The sequence below is a fragment of the Trichoplusia ni genome, chromosome 19, assembly GCF_003590095.1.
Source record: "Trichoplusia ni isolate ovarian cell line Hi5 chromosome 19, tn1, whole genome shotgun sequence".
Taxonomy (NCBI): Eukaryota; Metazoa; Arthropoda; class Insecta; order Lepidoptera; family Noctuidae; genus Trichoplusia; species Trichoplusia ni.
In genome coordinates, this window is record NC_039496.1 from 7,467,388 (window position 1) to 7,486,270 (window position 18,883).

At 34.1% G+C, this 18,883-nt stretch overlaps 1 protein-coding gene across 1 annotated transcript in view; it reads left to right on the forward strand.

Annotated features, from left to right (window-relative positions):
* The window catches only part of LOC113503509 (flocculation protein FLO11), a 76,270-nt gene that overhangs the window by 20,229 nt on the left and 37,158 nt on the right, over nt 1-18,883 (forward strand). The window contains exon 2 of the mRNA XM_026885529.1: nt 8,594-8,625. The gene's annotated coding sequence lies outside the window, so the exon portion shown is untranslated. The remainder of the gene's footprint in view (nt 1-8,593; nt 8,626-18,883) is intronic.

The window sequence follows — 18,883 nt, forward strand, 5'->3', positions numbered from 1 at the left end:
GCTTTATTAAACAAACAATTCATTTTAATAACAAACTTCTCAGCTATTCTTAGATCTACACGTATTGAGGCTAACATTTATTGCTTGACAGTTGTTACTTAATACCAATAAAGTTTCATTGTTATATTTGCAAAAGCACTTATATTTAACATTGAAGATTGTTTTTCCAAAAAAAAACATATTTCAGGAGGTACTGTGAAAGCATTTCGTTTGCCATAACTGCTTGAAACACAGTTAATGGATTGGCTCTTGGCAGATTTGAGTCCTGTCTGTTTTTAAGTTGAAGTTTATGGTATATAACTATGCGTACAAATGGTCAAATGGGTATTTTCTTCTGTAATGTAAATGCTTTGAAAGCACGGCATCATATGGCTGCTTGAGAAGTCATTTTACCAAAAAAAGGAAATTCATATTATTTTTATCTTATAACAAACAAATCATCCGACTAGACCGTTAATAGACACAATAATTTGTAGAAGCAATGTCAATACACATAAAAGAACCTAAAAAAACATGTGACAATAGCCAGTCCTAAAGGAACAATGACAAATAATGTATAATTTTAGTATCTAGCGGTTTAATTTCACGGCCGGTTACAGAGAGCGGCTTCCAAGGTTGTGTTGCGTTATTTTTTGTGCTGCTGCTGTTAATCATAACCACGAAGCTTATTGTCTTGAAATTTCGTGCCAGTGATCAAGTTTATTTTTGGTCGATTTATTTCATTTTTTAATAGAGCAAAATTTTGATTATTTTCGGAGTGGTCTTTAGTAAAGTCTTGGATATAGGTTATTAAGCATTACATTTCTTTCAATGCCAGTAACTCGAGTGACCTGGATAATTTGAATGATCTATATAGTCTATTATCAATATATAGTCCAGAGAGGCAATCGAAGGCAGTTTGTTTATAAATTATGTTTAGTTTTCCAAATGAAATACAACATTTTTTCATGATATTCAAAATGATGAACTGTGTTTGAAAATTTAAACATTTGAAGTATCTTAAAAGGCACGCTCTAAGCTGGAACGTTTTCAAATTTAAATCTGTATTCAACTATTAACTGAAGACTTTATGAAATCTGCAAAAAACAAAAAGCAACAAGCACGTTAGAAACAGAATAGATATTAAAATAATCTTTATCAAAGCGAAAATCCAATTAAACTAATCGATTGATATTATCGACTGAAATACAGCGGTGTTACATTATATTGTACAAGTCAAATACTAGAGGGAGAAAGCCATTGATCATAAATATGCATGGCTCGTGTGATTTCTCTGGCTGCACGCTACGAGTAAGATGCATGCGTTTTCTTCTATGAAAACCGCGAGCCCGAATCGGTAACCAATTCAGTGTGTTCATATGGTCATAATAAGTTTCTTTATGCATATATTAGAGGTTTTTGTTGCGTTTGTGTATTTGATGTTTGTGAAATATGTATTATAGAAAATGAGTTTTGTGAAAACTGTTATAAATAAATGCGGCTACTGTTATTTAGGTTGCGTAACCAAAGGGTGAAAAGGATCCTGTTGCTGAGTTACGTTACTCACATTTTTGAGACAGATAGGTCGCTTAAAATTAGGACTTCAGATTCAAAATTAGGATTCAGACAATAGAACCCTTATTTGAATAACAATTTCAGATAAACCTGAACCTTCGTCGAAAATAACTTTCCATCATTACATTTATTTGCTCAAGAAATACTTTAACCGATTTCAGCAGTCTCTTTAAACAAGAAGTTGTCTTGAATCATTCATACACTGAGTATTTGATGAAAATCCACTAAAACATATATTCATTATCAAAACAATAAAAATACGCACGCTAAGTGAAAATGTATGATTGATTCCACGCAAGGCATGGCATTCTACGTTTTAATCGTTATTACATCGCCACGGGTGCATTCGTAAACATTACAGATGTTCAATGAGAATTCTTATAATATTTCCATCTACTTCAAATGCTTTTGTTCGTATTTCTTTTATTCTCTATTTATAATTCTTTCTTGATGGGATCGAACCCACGACAAGTTGCGCACACTGTGCCCGTGGTGACTTTTACCACTCACCTAACCGTCCAGTCAACTCAAAGCAGTCATTTCGAAATATGAAAGAGTTTAAAAATATGACTGAAAAGTGGTTTGAAAAATTGTGCAAGAAATAAAATATGTTTATAATGCAAATTAATCTGATCATCAAGATAATCATATTAAATCAAGATATAGAAATAGGTTTCCGTTTTCGGCATCATAATAAAATTAAATGGTATCGATATAGGAAAATATTATCTATTTAATTGTAATAGAGGAAATGAGACAACTTCCAAACATTTCTATGACTTAAAAAGATGTTGCAATAAAATTGATATCAATAATTTTCCCTCGTTTTCGGCCGACTGTTTTTATAGTACGGCAATGCTTGGGTTTGAAAACAATGATTGCACTGGTATGGATCGTGGATACAAAATATCTCTCTTGAGTCTATTTTATAAATAAAATATTAGTTTTCTCAATTAAAAAAAATTAACTTTGAATGTATGAGTCCAGCGACCTCATGTTTTAGTCATTATAAAAATATAAAAACGCTTATTTTAGGCACCCGTAGCATATCCTAATAATTAATACTGACGTAAATGAATAAACTAGGTGATATTTGAGAAGCAAATTATTTCCTAACATGAAGCTTGAGATATATCAGCTGACTTTTATATAATGTTTGGGCGCAAAAAATTCAAGGCAATCGAAGTCTTATAAGGAAATGTGCGCGTTTGACGCGGCTACGTGCGGTACATGGTCTTATGAATATGTAATCATTTATCAGAAATCATACTTTTAAGATAATGCATGTGCATTTATTTTGAATAATATGTTGAAATATTTGACACGAGACCCGTTAGCGAATCAGTAAAACGCCTTAGTTTAAAAAGAGACAATTCGGCACGCACTCGATACATCGTCTTTCATTTTGATACATGTATACATACACAGCGAAAAATACTGATGTTCCCCAATTAAAACAACATTTAAAGAGTAACGGATTCGACTATTTCAATAGCTTCAAAACAAAAGAAGTTCTGACTACACATCTCATTTTACAATTATGCTCAACTCGACCTTAGATATAAACAAATCAACCAGATTTAATGAGCTTAAATATTCAGCTAGCAAACACTGGTATCGAGGTACCGAGGCAATCAGGACAGTTTGAATGTATTACACTCAATGGTACTAAGTCCTACAATATGTTATCAGTACAATAAGGTGAACAACTTTTACGATACAATAATAAATGTGATATAACTGTTTGAAGTTAAGGAGAGTTCAGATTAATGGGCTCTTGAGATTTAAGGTCTCATGGACAATGGATACTATGTATAGGATGGTGGTCTCTTGCAAGTATATTCTTGACTGGTATCTTCAAAGATGTTATCGAGCTGTCTAAATATGTTAACCTTTCCTTGTGTAGACTTTCCTTGTTCGTGATTTACAACACAGACAACGCCAATACTCCTACGTACATTACGGAACTGTCAGAAAAGTTTTCAAATCAAAACAAAATGCTCCTGTGTATACCTACATAAGAAGAATAAACATCATAATGAATTTCACTTTTAAAGTAAAATAAGATTAACAGTTAATTTAACCATCGGTACTGACAGATCTTTAATTCTTGACTATATAAAATAAACATTACGAATAAACGATGCATTAACGAGGCATTTATTTTGTAAATTGCTACTAAAGTCAACGCATAGGTAAGCGAAACGATTTTGTAACCAAGTGATAGTGTAATACATCCAAACTTCTACAAACTCATAATAAAATTATCTCAGAGATATAATTGTATATACTGATGCCTTAACAAACCACAAGGTTATATTCGTTGAAGTGAATTATCATAAACTTGACCTGCTGACATAAATTGCATAACGATTATCAAGCTGATTTTGTATTTTTATGAGAATGTATTTAGGAGTTGCAATACCGTTGAGGTTTCAAGTGTAAGTAGGTATGCTAAGGTTGGTAGGCTAAAAGAAAACATTGAGAGGAAACTTTTAAAGACTTACTGTAAAAAGTCACCCTTTTGTTTCATACTGCCTTTGTCCTTGCTAAAGGGAATGTAGAGACAATTGACTGCACGGATAGGCAAGTGGTTAAGGTCACCACGCCAAACCCAATGGGTGTGAGGTGTCGGGGAAGCTTTCATGTGATCCACAAATGCTTGGCCTCAGTCTAAGTGTCTTTGTGCACGTGACTTACATGTTTGTAAAACCACCGCGACAAAATTTTAGTAATTTGAGTAGTAAAAAAGGAAATTTCAGAAGATCACTTAGCTAAGTGTTGTTCTTCCATACGGCTGATAGATTAATCTTAGATCGATCATTGGTCATTACCGTTCACCGCATTCTTTTCATAAGGAGTTCGACTCTGTTGTGGCTCTACACACCCTTGATAAACTCTCAGGTGCGCTGCTGTTCTCAGGATGTTACTCTTCAGCCTTAAGCAAGTGATAATTACTTTGTTTTGTAATACTCACATGAATCCAAACCTTTGTCCTTTGATATGACAGTCCAACGGTGATGCCAAGACGCCTACAAAGAGCTAAGGAACAATTACTTTTTATTACGAACATGCAGCATTTGCTTGTATACTTCGTCAGTGTTTAACTAATTTTCATGTTAAACTGCCCTTGACCTGACCTCTCAGTATTGCTCTACATTTTTCGGTAAAATAAAAGAGAGCTATCTTTATAGATATTTACTTAATATGAAAGTAATATATCTGATCGAAGATTACAAGTTATTATTTGATAGCTTGATTTTATCTGAGATTAATAATCTGCTAACGGTTTACGAAATTGACTCATTAAATGCCATTATAATGATTTAATTGTTGTGTTTTGTAAATAAAAATTGTCTGACCTCAATCAAGATATTGCCCAAAAAATATATTTGTTACAATTTTTACACGGTAATTATACTCTCACTGTGTTATTTTAAAAGTAAGGGGGTGTGTGGCTCATCTCATTTGAATCATTTAATCGGGAATCATCAACTAAACATATAAAAAATATAACTTTAGACAAAACGGCTATTAGTGTGAAGTTATGTTTTTGTAAATATCTGCGCCATGCGCCGGCGCATTCGGAATCTGGGCCGGCCTTATATGGGTCACTGCATATGACAGCGGTCTGACTCACGAACTGTTCCGATCAAATTTGACAAAACCGGCTCTCCTTCAATTTGTCTTCTATAGCAATTAAATACAGTTATCTTCTGAAAAATATGAAAGACAAAAAATGCATACATGTTTAGGATTCTCTCACAAATCTTACTTATTTTTATTTATAAAAATACATTTAAAAATTGCTGTCTTGCACCATGATAAGGGTGACAAAATTCTGATCTTTGGTAGTCATTTGCTAAAATTATTAATACTAATGTCTTGCTTCAAAAAAAATTAAGTGTGAATCAATTTTTTTTAGAGAATTTGAATTGGAAATGTAGAGACACAAATGAAGCGTTCCTAGCAAAAAGTTAGGAACGAGGCATTTTATTTTTTCAGTCCGATACAAAATGTCAGCTCCATCGTTCTAAAAAAAAGATATGTAAAATATGTTACTTGCAGCATATACGATTCCAGTTAATTTAATTTCTCTACGGTGATTATACATTAGCCCGTATCACAAAATCGCAAATCACAATCTTTAAAAGGTAAAACACAACTTTTACCTCCTTTGTCATATACAGAACTTTAAATTACAGCTCTGAGAAGGTGACATGACGTTATCGTTCTTGACCTACCATTATTTAAGGCATTTTCCTCGACAAAGTCTAAAGGGAAACTTATAATATAATGAGTTTAGACAGATCAGATGTCTAGTAGTAGTAACAATCATAATAATAAGCCTAAATAATTATAAATAGGTCGGACTCCCGAAACTGGTGGTTTCGTACAAATAGGCTTAAGAAACAGGTTTGGTGACAAATAAATGGTGAGCATCCACAATTTTATTTGTCACCCATCAAAATCACCGTAGCAATCGTTACTGAACCTCGGTCTTGATTTCTATCTGGGTACATAAGACACGGCCTGATAATAAAGGGAAGAAAGCGGGTCCTTAGTAATAGGGTTATGTTTTTAACTTTCGGGCACCGTACCCGGGGTTGTCCGAATTGCTATCCGCGGTAGGAAACCCTGAAAACAAATCACTGAAGCAATATACTATGGTATAGGAAAAGGTAATTGTGTTTTAACAATTCATGTGCCATAACGTCGTGAGTAAGACACGAAGTCGGTGACCTTCCTTGATTCCGGGGTACAGCAAGCTTCCGTTCTTTTCTGCAGTGCTGGTACATTCATAATCATGTTTGACAATATTTTTGTGTTTGATTATCGTGTAATCAGGATTGAGTTTATTTTAATGATTTCTATATTTTTCAGTTTATCTTTGCATAGGGAAAGGAAAAACCTATTTTCGTGTAAGTTTAATTGTCTTTTCAATTCTTTCTTTTGTTTAATAACATGCTTGTCTGAATTTTAGGCACAAAATGAGGCACAAACTGCAGAACAATACGTTCACTGTTACGTACACGATAACAATTGCAATATTAGTTTATAGATAAATCTAATTAATTGTAATAATACTACAAAACTAGAAACAATCGTGGGAACAAAAACACACTAACATGTACGTCAGACAATATGAACTTAAACGATCAACGTAATTATAGGTATTGAATACATATCAGTTGGGCAAGTCATTACTAAGCCTCATTTACATTGAGCAAGTTACTCGACTCATATTTAAGGCAAGTTTAAGAACCGAAATTGCTTAGCCAGGTTTCAACGAATATTGCATTCGCGTAGTAATTATTCAGTGCTTTAAATATTATCAGTTCACTTGCTGATAAATCCGACATATCCTATTGAACAGTTTGGGTTAATTCTATAATTAGGAGTCGGTTACTGCACTTACTTCGAAAATGAAGCCAGTATACTTGCCCATTGTAAACCAGCCTTAGGAGCGTCAGTGAACGTGAAGTTGAGAGTCGATTGCGCACGAAGACGCCATTTGCAAAGTTTTGCAACAAACGGAAAACGCCCGGATGGTACAAGATGAACTTACGTTGCCTTCATTGTTTGGTAATCGTGGTATTCAATAGGGCAAGCAACATGCCTGTGGTATTAGGATTATGAGCTTAGCTAAGACATGAATGACCTTCGTTCTACGTTTACTTAAATTATGAACTCCTTGTGCCCTTTGGTTCCCTAGTATCTAGTCTCAATAATTCTTCCTCTTTGATAATGTATGTATGTCTTATCAATTTTTTAAGGTCTGCGCACGTTCTGCCTAAGAAGTGATTAGATACTTAAAATACATTTATTTTTTATTTATTGAAACTTTCATCACTGATCTAATTAAATCGATGCAATTTGGCATCCCCGCAGTGTTCAATCGGGAAGTGACGAAAACGATTGCGATTATAGTCAATTTAGTTTCGAAGAAAAAATATGGTCATCTACTGCAAAGCTTGGTTCTTGCGCGACATGCCAATAGTATTTAAAATAAAGTAACAAAAATAGAATAGAGGATGGAGCCTTAATAACCTCTTTAATAGATTTTCATTGCTGAAATATGTTTTTATTGTATCTATCTCATTACAGTTGCATCAGAAAATGTAATTTGATACAACAATAGCTTTAATAGTGACTCGGGTATTGCCTTAAGTAAACTTTGGTGCTTTACTCCTAATTGCAGCCGGGGTTGCCCAACTAGCCCGTCTAGTTGGTTGAGTTGCGCAACCTCTTGCCGTTTCTGAGAGCCTGGTACTTTAATCTATAAATACGAGCTAGATGTTAGAAATAAGTTTGTTTTCGTTTGCCGGCAGCTTTTGGGGGGCGTTTGGGGAGGGGAGAAGTCTCTTTGCATCATGTCATGACCTTTAGGTACCTACTTAAACTCTTAAACAACTTGAAAAAGAGTTTTTACTCTGAATCTACTTTTTTAAAGCGGAATTGTGATACAAACAATAATTAAGTTCATTCATGTAAATTGTTCTCCAATATCCGCTTTGAATCACCGCGTGAAGGTATAATTTATTAATTGGCCATAATATTGCAATGCCGATGACCGGCGCTCGTGTAAATGGGTCGATCACCTTTGATGACCACCCTTTGTCTGTCAAAGCCTGTTATAAAATAACAAAGCAATTTAAACCTTATCATATAGGTCATAGTCTTTAAAGTTATATTACAGGGTTGCTACTAGGTATTCACTGTAATATGACCTGTAATTCGTTGTAGATTAGTACAAAATGCAGGTCAGGTTATACTGGATTATAATAGGGTTGTATGTCCGGACTGTTGTTGACTTATTGGTACACGCGATCATCGAATAAGCTCGAGGCGATAATTATCGTGTTTAGGCGTGTGATGTGTTTACAGTAATGTGCTGAAGTTTCCATGACCCTAAGGGTGGCTTTGTAGTTAGGTCTTCAGAGAATTCGTGTGTTGGTTTTTGATTCTATGTAGTTTATTTTTTTACATGTGGTTTTTGACTATAAGTGGTAACTAATTTTAATTTATTTTGTTTCAGAATGTATGGGGCCCGGATAAATTAGAAGAAAGGTAAAGTTCTTTCGAATTTTGGTTTTATTTACATCGAAGTCATTTTCTTAATAGATGTAGAAGGCATATGCGTGCAAAAAATCGAGTGCTTAAATTGTATAGTCCGCTTTTATTATTATATTTTAATGCATGTATATTATTAACTCAAAAATGTTTAACTTCTTGCCATGACTTTGTTACCTTTAAATAAGTTCATTCATAAAAACCCATATGCCCGGAGCGTACTGAAAATGCACTCACATACATACCATATTTACAGTGAGTATAAAACAGAGTCGACACGTGACATCGTATGCTCGTGTATGTCGTGACAGCGAGGAATGGTCGGCTCTAGAGAAAGCGTAAAGCGAGTCACTGGACCGAGACTCACGCTCCGCTCATCACACGATAGGGCTGCCTCTCACTGTAACTCTCTTAGAACTCCTGTTAATCGAAAATGAGAAATTATAACGACTATTGAAGCCTTAAGGTCTCATGCTGCCTCTGTCACTGTAATGCTTAAAGGATCGCGAGATACAAATCAAAACATATTAGGAACACAATAACGTTCAACATCATCCTACCCTTTTCTGAACTAACGTGGTCGGCTTCCAGTCTAACCGGATGTCGCCAAGAACGAATGTTTGGCAAGAAGTGACTGTCATATGTTAAATCACTGACGTGAAGTTAGTTATAAGGTACTTACTTTTAATAGATATGTACCCTTCGGAGCCAGAAATAGGGGAATCCATTAGATCAGCTCAGCCATGTCCAGACATTCGTGCGTTTTTTAAGTCATTATCGGTTGTAGAAGTGTCTCTTGGCTTGAGGAACAGGACCTCGTTGAAGTTGTGGAAGTGGGATAGCGTTCTACGTTGTGTAGCGTTATGCCTCGTTTTCACATGCCCAACAGCCTTATGATGTAAAGAAATACTTTCTTCGCCGAAGCGATTACTGGCTAGAAACTACAATTGAATTATGACAGGACATGCTATGGGTTTGCGGCGATACTAGTTAAATATTTAGACTAACATAACTTGTCTGTGACAACCCTAAATTACTCGCAACGTATTCGTGAGCGACAGTTGTTATTAGTCCCGTGTTTTTCCAAATTACCCTGATATTGCCACTAAGTAGATAAGTGGAGAAGGTTAATTCTGCTTCACACATAATTTTAGTAATTAGTGCATTTAAAATGCGTTTATACTGTGAATAACTTGAAATAGGTTAGAGTTTTTAGATAAATTATTTTAACAATCTTTGCAAGAATGCACAACGCCTAGGGCGAAGTTGTACCATTTAAGATTTAAAAAAACTTATTTGTTTTCTTTTATCGGCTAAACGGAACCCAAGTCGCACTGGGTTTGTACTTAAAGGTTTTCACATTATATTCCCCATGATCCTAGACTAATTCACCAAGTTCGTTGATTATGAGCATACTAGTCAATATGATAACTATTTGATGTCATTTTCACTATAACAATTTCATTACTCGCAGTTAAGACATTCGAATTCCAAACACGATCGAAATGTATCTTCTGTATTTATTGCACTGTGGTGCTGGTATCATGGTATGTGTACTTACCTATTTTGATATTCTCTATTGACACATGTGCATGCAGAACCGCAGTTCTATTTGATTTTCAACGATTGTGGTTCAATTTTGTTACTATATGTGTAAATGTATGTGTTTTGAATTCGCCTTGCGTGCAATTTAATGGTTCATGAGTTCCAGTATTGTTACAAATGTTTTTTTTTTCATTTGTCATCGCAGTCATTTGTTACTTTGTTCGTAGGTTTGTGTTTAAAAATTACTAATACTTTGTATCTACCTAGCAACAACAGTGTTTTGACTCATAAAGTTACTGTTTTTATAATCAAATATACTTCAGCTGTTTCGGTACTTAAAAATGGTATATAATCTTGGTCTGCATTTTTAACAGATTTTGAACCCTCTAAAATCAATATCTATTTTTTTTTGTCAAGTAAGCCTTTTGTCTCAATTTTAAAACGCTACAAGTTGCGCGGTCTGAAAATGTCATTTCTAAGAATCCTATTCCGGCCAGGAACTCTATAAATTACCCATTTAAAATATAATATACAGTCTTAAAACAATCAGCAAACTCTACATTACAGATTTATGAATGATATCATACCAATTAATTAAGGCTTCTAGTAAACTTCAATATCAAAACTTGCGTAAAAAAATTAAAGAAAATGATTCATAGTTTCACACAGCTCTCTAAAATGTAAACATGATTTCAACTATTTCAGTAATAGTTCATGTTTGTCGAAAGTAGGTTTTGTTTGTCATCAAGATACTATTATATCCGTATGTATTGCTGTCATAATGTCTAAAATTTTGCAACAAAAAATTACATACATACTCCTTGCGTAAATCTGAATCTGATGTATCAAAATATGTTACAGTATACTTTTAAATTGTAAGTAGTAAAGTCATTTGTAATCGTAACTTATTAAAACGACATTATAAGTTATGACTATTGTTTTGTTGAAATTGGTTTGTTATTAAATATTACAAGCGGTTTTTATTTTTCTGCTAGGTTAATTTTTTGATGCAAAACTGTCAGAAAGTTTCCGGGTTTCCTGAAAGATTGTAGGTATGTCGAAATTGCCAACGCACCTCCAGACCAAATTGATATTTTTTACCTTGTAACTTGTTCTTTGGAATAATTTACGACCTAGGACCGACTTACGACCGACCTAATTTTACCGTCATAAGGTTTAGTCAAACCGACAGAAAGTCTAAAACATCCTCTCGGTAAAGTCGGGAACTCTTAAATACTTTAGCTTCATAAAGGGCAGAGTACATAATTGTAACATGACTTGTTCTATTTCTGTTCGGTTTACATTGAAAAACGATAACGAACTAAGAACAAGAACACAAAAAAGGGTATTATTTAATAAATTGTAAAATGTATATCAAACTTATCAATATTTAATTACTTCAGCTGATGTTTAACATGGCCACTCATTACATAACAGACAGTCATAACATCGCAGAACATTTGATTATATCATTACCATTGCAGATGGAATGCATGGAATATTACAGTCTTCGATGTACAACATAGATATGTAAATACATTATACATTACGACACACATAAAAACGTCGTCTTCTTATTTTTAGAGTTCCTTACCCAAGGGCTGAACGAGTGGAAAAGTGGTTGAGGTCACCACGCCAAACCCATTGAGCGCGACGTGTCGCGAGTTCGATCCCCGCGTAGGACAAGCATTTGTGTGATCCACGAATGCCTGCCCTAAGTCTTTGTACATGTGACTTGAATGTTTGTGAAACCCCCGCGACATGAGGATAAAAAAGGGGTTATTGATGTTCCGTTGTCTGTCTGTATCTCCATCCGTCACCAGGCTGTACCCCTTCAACTGTGATACCTAGACATTTGAAATTTTCATTGATAACATATTTCTGTTGTCGCTATATACATATTCTAAAACTAAAGATATAGGTTGGGCAGCGGTCGTAAATATGTTGGTGGGTGACAAATTTGTGTGTATTAACCCTTGATTGATTTGATTGTTTCACCGAACTGATTTGTTTATTTTTAGCCTATTTGTTCAGAACCCTCAGTCTTGCGAGCCCGACTCGCACTTGTTTTATTTCTGTATCATAAAGAGTTTGATTCAAAGGAATCTGTTTATATGAAGAATGAACGCTGTCTTGTTAATTATTGCAATCATGCGATAATTCATGACGTAATTATCGTTTTATGGTCATTGCTAATTATTGCTATTAAAGTAAGTATATTAGTTAAGTTAACATGTAGGATATAGGTATAATGTGGGAGTAGTATGTCAGACAAATTATAAAAATTAATGTAGCGATTGGCACTTTGAATTGCATTTTGGCAACAGCGTTTTCTTTATTATTAACCCCCGTCGCTAAATGGGGTTTTAAGTTTGACGTGTCTGCCTGTCTGTGGCATCATAGCTCAAGAACGGGTTGAGTGTTTTTAATTTAGTTTGTCTTGAATTAAAGATAAGATAGAAATCGTAAAATGTTAGCTGCTAGACGGAGCAAGAATGTAATGGAAACTGTAAAATTATTCGATTAGTGATTACATGTAGCGTTCTTTTGTATAATTACTATTATGTAATTAGTTTTTAGGTGCAAATGTTTTTGGGCAATAAATTTGACATACATGCTTATGAAAGCAGCAATTTCGATCGCAATGAAGAAAATGTGTATTTTTCAAAGAGATATGTAATTTCTAAATTACTCTGACGAACGTTGAAGGAAAAACTTCTCGAAGAAATTTTGATTCTAAATCTTGGAAATTCAAATCGCCGTAGTGATCAAGGCTCCAAACCTTCCTTGTATATAAAAAGGCCTGTCTTTGTTACGAATTTACGAATACTTTTAAACTAGCACAAAAACCAGCGAATGTATACCTTTCCGAAGGCATAGTCAGGACTTTTTAATAATAGCTAACTAATCTGTTATACAAGTAAATAAATACAATCATATTGATCACTAAACCGATAACTCAGTAATTCTCCAAAAGTATTGAACTCAGCAAAAAGTATTTATGCAACGTCGCATTCGTTTCAACCGTTTTAAAACGCAGTTAGCCAGTTGACAGTGTATTCGAGTTTGACCCCACCAATTGCTTTTGATACGATTACAAATAGATGTTACGTAACCATTGTCGATGAAGTGGTTCTGTGGTTCATTGTTAATGGTTCAGACTGTGTCGGTATGTGTGTATCGCGCCAGTAGAGTCAATAAAGGTAGGTAAGGTATATAACTACTGTATTGAAACATACCGAGGCATTGAAAGACAACTTCATTTTGCAAAATTGATATTCAAGCTTTACACTAATAGAATGTCTTAAACTGAATTACATGATGTTCCTAAACAAATAAAACATATATAAAAAAAATCATATAAATGTTTTGTCAATCTCAACAAGGGCTATTTTATTTATTGCCATTTATCTATCGAGAAACTTTAAAATTTTTATTGATTTTTTGGGTCTTCATCCACCCACTTAGGACAAGTTTAATTTATTCCACATCATAACGCATTACCAAATGTTCTAAATCGATTGATTTGAAACTAGCCTCAAACCCTACTATTTACTTATGTCCAGATCCTCGTCTTGTTCTCATTGCGCAAGAGACCACTGGCTGGTCTCTACCAGTACAGACAAATCGTCATTTCCTTATTAGTTGTGAGCTATTCACTTCGGTCACTGTACTTTCCCTTCGCCTTGCCTTGCCGAAATATTATTTCTATTGTAAATATTCATATTGAGTAAGATTGATGGTATACTGTTAGGCTTGGTTTGCTATACTTTCGCTGCAATTATTGTTTTAAGTTTTTTAGTAGCTTTAGGGATGCATTTATCGTCTGTAGTCCTATTGATTTAATGTAAGCCATATATGAAAGCTTTATTTGTCATTTGCCTGCTGATCTCTTGAATTGGTGATGCAATGTCTGATAACCTTAATTAATCTGTTTTTTTGTCACTAGACATGATTATTTTTTAACACTTACTTGAATACAATAAAGTTTTTTGTTGGTCAAGTTTCGGTACTTTACCGATCATTTGGAAAAGTGAAATCTTTAAATACTGAGCACACAATTGGAAAATGTCACAAAAGCATACCAACAAAAACTGATTCCAGTAACTATTGCTAAACTGACTTGAATGTTCTTCACGCTAGTTATCTCCAAGTTAATAGCTCAAAGGTTGAAAGAACTTCACGGAACGCAATGCTCTCGTGCAACTGATTAGTTTGGAGCCGTGGAAGGTCTCTCTTCATGCTTCACTTTCTGTTTGTTTGATTGCATGTGGTTGTGAGTTATGCTCTCCTGGTACTTTAGTTGGGAAATGTTAGATTTCCAAATGTTTACTTTATGTAATAAATAAGTTTTTGTGCTGTATCATAAAATCTTAATGTTTATATTGCCTAATGGCTTTTAATTTATTTTCGTGTTTAAAAACGTTTCGTCATCTACAGTGTGTTTTCTACTGATTTATGAGATATAAACTATGCATGCTTAGTTCAAAGATTGATTTTAAGTAAGTTCAAAATATTTCTATTGATTTGTCATTGTATTCATATTTTTCGTGTATGATACATCAATTTTATCACATTGCACCAGACGGTAACCCGAGATGAGAACGCCCACCGCTGTGACCGTTACTTTGTCATCTATCACTCCGCTTGATAACTAGATTGATTCATTGGGGATACTCCCATTGGGAACATTTCTGATGAATTCGTTATGATAAGTAGAAATGATTCCCTCCTGTCATTGGACTTTATACATTACCGACTAAACTAGCATCAAGTTTACGTATGGAGAAATATTTGTCAAGCACCTACGAACTTGTAGTGTTTAATAGTGTGTGAGATTTACATCATAACAGCAAAGGGAAACATGACTTAAACATGTTTAAAAATGAAAGCATGGCTGTTAACACCATTGAGGAAGAGAGCGTGAAGATATAAATGAAACAAATTATCATGAACTGTCTAATTAGGTAACTAAAACTAGAAATGATAAGACGGACGAAGAAAGTTGTGACGTGAATCTTGCGAATTATGAAGCGAATAATAGAAGTGTTGTAGAATTATTATTTGAAGGTAAAACATAAGTCTACATAGTATATGGTAGTCCTAGGATTTATGAAGCAACAACGATATCAAATTTGATACTTTCTTACTCTCTTTGCTGGAGGATAAAAGGCAAAAGTTATTGTCTCTATAAAATTATTTTTAATTATTTATTATTAATTATAAGCGTCTACTTAACTGACCTTCAAAATTAATTTAATCATAAATCCCATACATATTTATAAATGTTAAATATAAAGGAATTTACTTTCGCCTAATTTGTAAGAGTTTTGGCGTTAGGAGTAAAAGTGAAAATGATATTATATTTTATGGTTAACAGACCGAAAAACTATACACTTTTTGGGCTTTGTAATTAATAGTTGGTGAGCGCATTTTCTATGTGTTGCCTGTTAATTTGAGATTGTTAGTAATAGACATATTCTTGTAGACTAAAAAGAGAGATTTTGAAAAAGACCTCAAATTCGTTCGATGTCTGGCGCATATTGCTTAATATTTGCTCTCTTCATATCGCTTCGGGAATCGCATTGTTATGAATCATGACAACTATTTTTACATGTCTTTTCGTTTGTGAAATTTTCATAATTATAATAAGTGTGGTTTATAATTTTATTGATATTGAATTATTTTTAGTTATATGTCTGGAAGAGCAGTGGAGCAAGATTCTATTTGATGGGTGCCAAGTTCTTGTTTCTTAGTTGGTTTTCTTTAACCTATTTTTACGGAATCCTCGGGGTCGCGAGTCCGATTACACTGTCATATTAGAACTACCATTGAATCTATAACACGAAAAATACAATCACCTATACATTTGGAGACAATTAAGATATTTTTTAACGCAAGAAGGAAGGAAAACGCACGTTGCATCTGATGGGATGTTGATATTGTTACGGAGCGATGTGAGATAACCCACGTGTCTTGATGACGCCAGCTTCACAGAATGAATTGTTTGTAAATAGGTCTTACGACGAAGGTCGCATTTACGACGGTTTTTTTACACGAATAAGTATGGCATGTACGTCATTCTTGTAGATGGATGGTATCGGATTGGCAATTCGTAGGTTTCGAATAGTTATACAGATTTAAGTAGATCTGTAGCACCGGTAGAAGATGGAAATGCAGTTGTTGTTCGGAATACCATTTTTCGTTGCTATAAAAAAGTGGAAGTAAAGTTGTTGTATGGTATACAAAAAAAACTTTAATTCCGAAAAATACTTGTCATTTTGTATTTGTCAGCAAAATTGTACAAACACAGGTAGGTAATTTCTAATAAAAGTAAGGAAAGTACTAGGAAATATGTGGAAAATTTGAAAATAAATAATGTAATCTCAATACATAATTAAGTATTTTCAATTATTACCAACTGTAAATCGATGAAAGAATTCATCTATTGTTGAACCAATGCCATTGTATACATTAAAGGCCATATTGCACAGTGGACAAAAAATGTATACGCCAGATAGCATTGCTATTTGTAACTATTGTGTAGTCACAATTACAGTTTGACGAGATCTTTTGGGGTTCCTTAGGAAAATTATGGATAACATCCTTGGTCTTTAGATGCAGTGTTGTAGGTAAGTATGTAAGTTGCTTGCGATGAAAATTCAAAAGGTTTTTATATCATTTATCAAACTTAGCAACTTCAAATTAATACGCTGAGTGAAGGCTTTTTATTGTATCTTTTAAACTTAATTTGTCTCTATTCAGACACTATGTGTCTATGTCGCGGGACTTATTCAGAGCTTGAAGGGAAGGAAACTGTTCCTCTTTAAAGGTTTATATAGTTGCAGGTCGAACTCGCAGATGCCTTGTGAACCTATCATTATAATTGTCATTAAAAAAAAACCCAGGATGGTGCAACTCTCGCTTGCCCACCTTTTTCAATGTTAGGATTCTACGCAATTCGGTTCCCCGTTAGACCGGATGTCCTAACAGAGATTGCGATATTTCATAGTTTTTGCTTGTTAGAACAATGTTCAAAGTCTGTCTGTAGTACTGTCGAAGTGACTTGCGCAGTGGCTTGGCGCTAAGCTGATTCGTCGCGGTTTTGATTTCCGTACGAAACTAATGTTTGTAGCTTGGATACTGATAAAAAAACTTTTATTTACGTTTGATTCAAATTCAAACAAAAAACACTTTAATGCCCTAAATACGAAAGTTCTGTGGAATGATTATTCGCTTAAACCATAAATGTAATAGAGGCTTTTCATATTTACCACTTGCAAATAATTTGGTTTATGGCTTGCGTGTCCTTTTGTCATATTATTTTACTATTTCAACGTGGCAATGCTGCCAGCCTTTTGACACATTCCCAGCCGGCAGCGATGCCGATGAATTTTTTGATGCCTTGTTTTATTTATTATTTTGTTTTTTTAGTGTACCTATTACTTATTTTAAATGCATGTAAATAGTAAGTAGTTTCGTAAAATTAATAATTTTGTCTCCGAATTTTTTTTTACTTTATTTTTATTCAAGCGGGATCCGACTATCCGTTGTTAACTAAATAATTATAAATCTTCCTCGCGAAAGTTATGATAATCAAAAGCTTTGATATAAAAAGAAAACTATATGTAACTATTAGGTAGACTGGTAGCCGACCCCAACATAGTTGGGAAAAGGCTAGCTAGGCAAATGAATCGAGTAGATATTTTTAGAACATAATTGAAATTCCTTCTATTCTTGTAAAGAAAGTGTACATTTGTCACATTAGTTTCTCGGAAGCTGACTAACATTTTTCTCTCAGACACGACAAACGAGATGTCGCCTCACCGTCGGTTCCAAGGTGTTTTATGGTTAATTTACCATGACTCGTACTGGTTATGTTACGTGTGCATGACTGTTAAATTATAGCGTCCCACTTATGCCGTAAGTCGCTGTAAAGATGTCGGGAAATAGGGCACAGTGTTAGCTGCATCAGATGTGAGATACGAGGTTCTGACCCTGTTTGAAACATGCATTTTGTTTATCTATACCCTAGATCTTGCATAATGAAAATATACTAGAGAAGATTGATTGTAGGTGGACTGTTTTAGGATTGAATTAAAGTAGATTTAGTGACGAGAATTGTTGAATAAGTTATGTGGGTGTTTGTAATAACGTCTTTATACAATTCAAATTTCATTAAAATCGATCCAGCCGTTTTGTTGTAAATTGCGTTGTCATCAGGTTTGAAGTTACCCCAAAATTGTCATCCTGCTAGCTTATCGGGAAGTGCCTCAAAATTGAGTTACAAAAATCCAACCGGAACAACAAACAAACAAAAAAAGTGAGGGAATTCATCAAAAACGTAGGAAAAACTAAAAACCTTTTTGACCAGTACTACCGGTTTTCAGTCTAAAAGAAAAAGAAGACAGAAATTTTAACAACAAAAGACTCTGAAGACTGTTTTCAATAAATAAAGGTTATGTACATGGGGAAAGGGAAAAACGAATAGCACATATAGGTACTATTTAAACATTGTGTATGTTCACAATGTATTGTACAAAACAAAAAACTGCCTATATTGATGTTTTTTCAAGGTCCATTGTTTAATATGATTTGATGCTTGTTTGTAGTAAGTTAATAAACCTCGGCGTGACAGTATTTATATTCAAAGTGCCGTGTTAGTACTGAATACATTGTTGGAGCGTGTTGTTGCATAAATAGTAATGTT